Source organism: Ovis aries, chromosome 7 (genome assembly GCF_016772045.2).
Source record: "Ovis aries strain OAR_USU_Benz2616 breed Rambouillet chromosome 7, ARS-UI_Ramb_v3.0, whole genome shotgun sequence".
Classification (NCBI taxonomy): Eukaryota; Metazoa; Chordata; class Mammalia; order Artiodactyla; family Bovidae; genus Ovis; species Ovis aries.
In genome coordinates, this window is record NC_056060.1 from 84,829,582 (window position 1) to 84,836,855 (window position 7,274).

Below are 7,274 nucleotides of genomic sequence, written 5' to 3' on the forward strand. Positions count from 1 at the left end.
GCGTGATACTTGCTAGATTGTCAGCTCCAGACGGTTCTAGGGTCATTCTCTGCAGGAGAGAAGGGCTGGTGCAGTGGAGTGGGATGGTCATTCAGGCTGGTACTCACCTCTCACAGGACTGCGCTGACTCAGCCCAGTCCAGATGGCCAGCCCTGGGGGCTGCTGCATGCCTGGCCCCACGCCAGGAGCACTACTAACTCAAGGAGCACCTCACATGAAGGCAAGGCCTTCCTCTCTGGCGGGGCAACCCGGCTTCAGAGACAGGCACCAGTGTCCTGCTAAGGACTCCACCTCCCCTGGGAAGCCGGGATAGCGCACACACAGCTTCGCTGTCTCCTCAAGGCTCCACAGTTTGAGGGCAGCAGTGGCTCAGATCAGTTCAGTCACTCAGTTGTGTCCAACTCTTTGCGGCCCAATGGACTGCAGCATGCCAGGCTTCCCTGCCCATCACCAACTCCTGGAACTCACTCAAACTCCTGTCCATCGAGTTGGTGATGCCATCCAACCATCTCATCCTCTATCATCCCCTTCTCCTCCTGCCTTCGATCTTTCCTAGCATCAGGATCTTTTCCAATGAGTCGGTTCTTTGTATCAGTTGGCCAAAGTATTGGAGCTTCCGCTTCAGCATCAGTCCTGTTATGTGGCTCAGATAACATAGGATTATCTTCAGGGCTTCGAACCCACAAATTTTGGCAGAGCTGAAACCAGTGTGCTCTGGTTTTCCTGCTTGGACGTCCACCTGCTCCTCAGAAATCCCCAGGCCAAGCGCCCTCTGGCCTTACCCACACCACTGCCCAAGAGCCATGGCAGGGCCTGTCTCCCCCCCCCCCCCCCCCCCCACCCCCAGACATACGCATGGCCCCTGATGAGCCAGCTGGGGCCCAAAATGACAGGGACTGGCATGGAAGGTGTCGGATGCAGCCCCTTAGCAGCCTCCGCAGCCCACCCTGTGGCCCTTCAGAGCCATTGCCTGTGGCCACCCTGCTGGTGGCCATCTTGGGCTGCAGCAAGCATGGAGGGAAGGGAGGAACAAGCTTGCTCCCCTTTGCCAGCATCTCCTGGGCCTGCCTGCTGACGGCTCTGATTGACTTGAGGCAAGGTTTCAGGGACCGCCTGCCCAAGTCTCTCCTACCCCCTGGGATTATGCTAGTGCTGGACTAGTGTGACTACTAAACTCTGCAGAGGCCTGGAAGTGCTGCATCCCAGCACGTGGCCACCTGACCTCCCTGCGGCCTAACTATGGGAGTTGTGCAGCCCAAGGGCCTCTGAAGGCGCATTGCCACCATAGAGCTCTCATCCCTGAAGTCGATTCCCCGTGGAGGCCCAGTGTGTGGAAGGGAGCTTGGAGCTTTTTGGAGACAGGCCAGAAGACCTCTTCCAAGGATCAGCATTGCTTGCAGAATCCTGCATTTTAACCTTTGGTGTCCCAACAGAACTTGGTAAATGAGACTCCCCTTCCAGTGCACGAACTTCCTGTAGCCTGGGATGAGGGGCTATGGCAAGAAGGAGCTCTCCTCCATTTCCTTCAGGGCCTGGTTTCTGGTAGCTGATGCTCTGGGTAGCTCCTTCCCACACCTGTGTTAACAGACAAAGCAAAGCCGCCATGGCCCCTTGAGATATGGCCTGCGTTGACTAGAATTTGATTTTTCTCTCTCAGTCTCAGGAAGCAGAACTTTCCAGCTTGCCCTTCCTGGACCAGACCTCTCTTGGGCCTCCCTCCAATCAGAGATGTTGTCCCCACCCCTGCTCTAGCTCTGTGATTTCCCCCCAGAAACCCCCCGCAGAAGGCACATGACCAGTGCCGGGCACCTTCCGAATGACACCCGGAGCCATGACCAGAAATGTAGGGCTCACGTGTGCCGCTCCTGTCTCTCGGCAGGGACTTCTCTTCCCCTTTCATTCGCTACTTTCTAATGAGCCTGGGAAGTTCCACTTCTCCTTTCTGATCAGTCCGACAGAGACTGCAGAAGGCTGGGGTGAGTGTCAAAGCTGCCACACAGGGAAATTGGAGGGGCAGCTACAGACAGGCCTCAACTTCCAGTGCGCTGACTTCGGATGTCCCACCATCCAGGCTCTGTCTCAGCCTCCTGCCCATGACAGAGGTAGTCCCTCAGGTGGGTGGACCAGTCACATATAAATCCCTCCAGGGCCCAGGGAGGCACTGTAAATACAAGAAACTCACTGGACGCAGGACAGTTGGGAGTGGCTGGGAATGTGGCAAACTGAACAATGAGCGCTTACCTGCTGAAAGCAAACAGCTGCCCCTCGGTCCCATTCCACGCTGCCCGGAATTCAGGACCAGCGTGGCCAGAGCTTCCAATTTTCCAAGAAAAGCCCCCAATCAGAATTTCTACATGAATTCCTCCAGTTTTTAAAACCCTCTGCACACCAAACAAAGTGTGTGTGTGGAGGAGGTTTGCCTCTCATATTTGCAGGGCTTGTAGCAAGAGTCCAGAGGCCACGTACCCTATGGCTAAATATTTACTCATATCAAACTTATAAAATATGTTAACTGTGTTAGACAAAGTATGCTCTTTTCTCTTGCCTTGATAAATAGACTTTCCTCACAACCTGGAAGGTGGGGTTTGAATATAAAGTGCTGCGATGCTTTAGAACTTCGTTTTAGCACAAGGCACCGCAGGGAGAAACAGCCGAGACTGCGGCCTGTCCTCTTCTCGTCTCTCCTCCGGCTCCTTCAGAGGCCTCACGCGGATGTCAGTGGACATAACCAGCCTACAAGACCAGTCCACCCACACCCCTCCTCCACATAAGCCATCCCTGGGCCACTCCCTCACGTCTAGGGGCGCAACTACCAGGGTCTGACCTACTCTGGTGAAGAGTTATACGGGGAAGAAGTTTCCAGCTGCTGGAAGACAGCTAGGGACACTGACAGGGGATTCCAGCGTGCTGGGAATATGGAGCATGGTCTAAAGGGACAGAGGGCTCTGGGTAGACACATCCCTTCAGTCCCCAGGACTCAGGGCCCCATGAGAAGGGGTACAGCAGGAGGAGGGGAGTTTCCATAATGGGGGGGAGTCCAGAGCAGGGACCTCTTTTGCCCGGGTCTGAGGGTGGCCCTGCAGAGGCCTGCCAACGTGTCATTCTGATCTGGGTTAGCCATGTCTCCGCGGAACGCCCCAGCGAGGTGAACGCCCTGTGCAGCAAGAAACGGGCGCATCGTCATCTGTCAGTCTGACAGAGGCTCCTGTTGTCCTCAGTGTTTGCCTCTCGCTTGCAGCTTTCTTCCCTGAGATAGCGTCAAAACAAATTACAGGAAAGCCAGAATTTTGGTCTTCGGGCTGAGAAGCGTGGGTGGGGAGAGAGAGGGAGGTAAAGTCAGCTCAGAGGTCACGGGGTTGCCATCTGCTGGACCCAAACTTCCCAGCAGTGTTTATTCATACCTCCAGTCAATGTCCCAGCTGCAGCTGCAGCCTCGCATGCAGCTTCCCCAGCCGGCTGGGGACCCCATTTCTTTCTGGGACAGACAGGCCGGCTCTCTGTGCTGCCCCGGCCTCCTTCTGCCTCACTGGAGTCGGTGCTCCCAAGTGGCCCAGAAATTCCAAGGGGGAAAACGATGGCTACATGAACTAAGACCAACACTAAGGTGGGACAGACGAAATTATCTTTACCTCCGTCACAGGGGATTAGCATTTTAAGAGGTACCCAAGGTTCCTGGCCTGAGGGAATGATGCCCAATGGTGCATTTTACACTTGGTGGCCAGTGTGTATGTAATGGACTCCTCACCGTGTGGATGACTAGCTACTATTGTGCGTACCAGGGGACTTGGGGGCTGGAAAGGAATAGAGACATATTCCTCTTGAAAATCTTTTTTTTTTTTTTAATATATTTTTGATGTGGACTGTTTTTAAAATCTTTATTGAATTTGTTCCTATATTGCTTCTGTTTTGTGTTTTGTTTTTTTTGGCTGCGAGGCTTGTGGGATCTTAGCCCCCTGACCAGGGATTGAACCCTCACTCTCTGCTTTGGAAGGTGAAGTCTTAACCAATGGACTGCCAGAGAAGTCCCTTCCTCCTGAAAATGTTATTTCTCAACTGCTTGATATGTGATTTGAGTTAACCTACTTCCAGGAAAATGGAATAAAAAGTTGATTCTGGTTTAAAGAATCTACCAGCAGGCAAAGCTAAAGAGCCCCCTCTTGAGAGGAGAAATTTACAGAGACAGATTTCACTGATGCTTAGGAGGTTTGTCTGGCTTCTTCTGGAGGATTCCTGATGAAAGACCAAGGTTAGGAACAGTGGCAGAGACTCATGATTGGCCTCTCAAGGTCATTCCCCCCTTTCACCTAACTGCAGAACCCTCGTTCTGTCCAGGACGGCCTAACTAACCCGCCCTGGAACTCGTGTCCACCTCTCGCCTCTTGGAAGCAAATCCTGTGAACTGGCCAGGCTGTTCACAGTCCTTGTTCATGTCCTTGACCACATCTCAAACTTTCCTTTCATCAAGCCTTTGCTCATCTAGCTGTTATCTCTTCAGTAAGTCTGGAAGTGGGACCCAGGAATCCTCATTTTTAATAAGATTCCCTGTCATTTCTGATTTAAGTAGCATGAGGTGAATCTGATCTAAATGGCATAGATGCCTCACTTTATTACGCCGCCTTAGCTTTTTAAAATTCTGTCCATTTTTCAAAGTTCCACTCAATTGCCACAGTGCCTGCCTAGAATGCAGGATGATTTTAGATGATACTCAAGTAGAACTTATTTCGTCAGTGTATATTTATTTCAATAAATTTAGTGGTTTTCCGTTTTTTGTGATGATCTACATCTTCCTTAACAAATTAATATACTTTCATAAAAAGTGAAATGATCTAAAGAAATACACTAAAAACTACAGTCAATTAAGAATCACGACTCATTAATGTACATGTTGTGATGTCGCTCAGTCGTGTCCGACTCTTTGTGACCCCATGGACTGTAGCCCACCAGGTTCCTCTGTCCATAGGATTTTCCAGGCAAGAGTACTGGAATGGGTTGCCATTTCCTTCTCCAGGGGATCTTCCCAACCCAGGGATTGAACCCAGGTCTCCTGCATTGCAGGCAGACCCTTTACCGTCTGATCCACCAGGAAGGTTGGGATGTATTGTTATGTACGTGTTATGTATTAATAAATATTTGCTCTGTTTTCTATGTTGTTGCTTTTTAATATGCATTGAACACAAGAATAAAGGGGTAAGAGAGAGACGAATAAAACTTCTATGCTGGCCAAAACTGAATATATATATTTATATAAAATAAATAGATTTAAATTTTCAAAACCAGCAAATATATAGTATAAATACTAAAGTTGAGAGGCCCAGTAGCATTTCTGAAATTTTCCCTTTCTACTTTCTCTAGAGATGCATCCAAGTCTGAAAAGTGAAAAGCGACATATCTCATTTCCCCATCTCGAGGTATATTAAGATACTGACGCCAAACTTTCCGAACCATCTTGCTACGTGCAGTCAGCAATCAGCTTTGGAGATCGGCTGTTCATAGCTGTGCTGTTGGAACAGTGAAATTAGGTTGTCTCATCAGCAGCAGGTCCTGCCCATCCCTATTGGTGCATCTTCTCTCAGTGAAGTCAGCATTATTCGCATGAATTGCTTATCAACTGCCCACTGGCACAGGGCAGGATTAGAGGGTAAAAGTTATTCCAGATAACTATTAAGGTGAAGACTCAAATCTTTGACGTGACCCTGGACGCCTTACATCCTCTACCCCTCACGCAGTGCCTGCCTTTTAGGAGTATATAATCCAAGACATTGAAGGCAGAAGGAGAAGGGGATGACAAAGGATGAGATGGTTGGATGGCATCACCAACTAGATGGACATGAGTTTGAGTAAGCTCTGGGAGTTGGTGATGGACAGGGAGTCCTGGGGTGCTGCAGTTCATGGGGTCACAAAGAGTTGGACACGAGTGAGTGACTGAACTGAACTGAGTCCAAGACAATTGTTATTCTGACAATAGAATGCAAGCAACAAAAGTCCATTCAAGCCACATATGGAGAGTGAGCACAAGTCAGGTCTTTAAGGAAAAGGAATCAAGAGAAGGGATTCATTCCTTTAGAATCGGTAGAAACGGGACAGGAGCCCCAGACGGGGCCACAGGAAGCATAGGTGAGCTGTGTCTCTTGAGGCACACCGCTGTCTAGCTCTCGGTCTTGTATTTAGATGTCATCCGTCAGACAGAGCCAAGGACCAAGATCAAAGCAAAAGCAAGCTGGCCTCCTGAGCAGGACTCTCTAAAAGGACATTTGCCCCTGTCGACCCTCCTCAGTTTCTGTTTTGCTGCTCAAGGTCCATGATAATATACAGTGGAAGTCGGCCTGCCTCCCTGCTCAGCTGGCTCTCCATGCCCTCAACCCCCTACACAGACATCCGCAGACACAGACACAGACACACACACACACACACACACCCTCTCTATAAACTAGTCCTCTGACAGAAAGAAAGAGGACACATCCCTAGGCGGCATCTTCCATTGGAGCCTCAAAAACGATAGCCACGTCGGTGTCTCCCGAGAATGATAAAGACAAGCCCATGTCATGGACAAGGCCACCACTGGTGGCTAATGGTGGACAGGCGAATGGCTGTCTACACAGGCCATTCAGAACCCATAAGCAAAAGCAGAGACTGTCTGTCCTAGTTTCTTCCGTGTCCCTAGTACCCAGCACAGGAGACCCTTGTTATTTGTTTGATAAATGAAGGAAGGGAAAAAGGAAAGAGGGAAGGAAGGATGGAGTTGGTAAAAATTCCTTATGGCCCCCTCAGATGCTGGCCTATTGTTTATCCCCAGGGGGGTAGGAAGAACAAGGCTGTATGAACCCTGGTTAGATCTGCCTGGATCTAACCCCTGGGAGCTGAAGACAGGGTGTCGCTTGAACTGTGACATAGAATGGAGATGCAAGTGATTAGCAGGATCATTTTTCACCACCCAGAATCCATGCCTCCTTCCTTTGGTAAATTACCCTAATTTCCTTTTAAAGCATAGCTTCTTTCCCATGTGTAGAGCTATCAGTCAGGCGCCTTGCCTTATTTGGCCAAGGTGCAATGGTGTGACCCAGGCTGGACCAATCAGACTGTGTCCTGGGAATGACTTTTGAGTAGAGCAAAAGTGAAAGAAAATGAAAGTGAAGTCGTTCAGTCGTGTCCGACTCTTTGTGACCCCATGGACTGTAGCCCACCAGGCTCCTCCGTCCATGGGATTCTCCAGGCAAGAATACTGGAGTGGGTTGCCGTTTCCTTCTCCAGGGGATCTTCCCGACCCAGGGATCGAA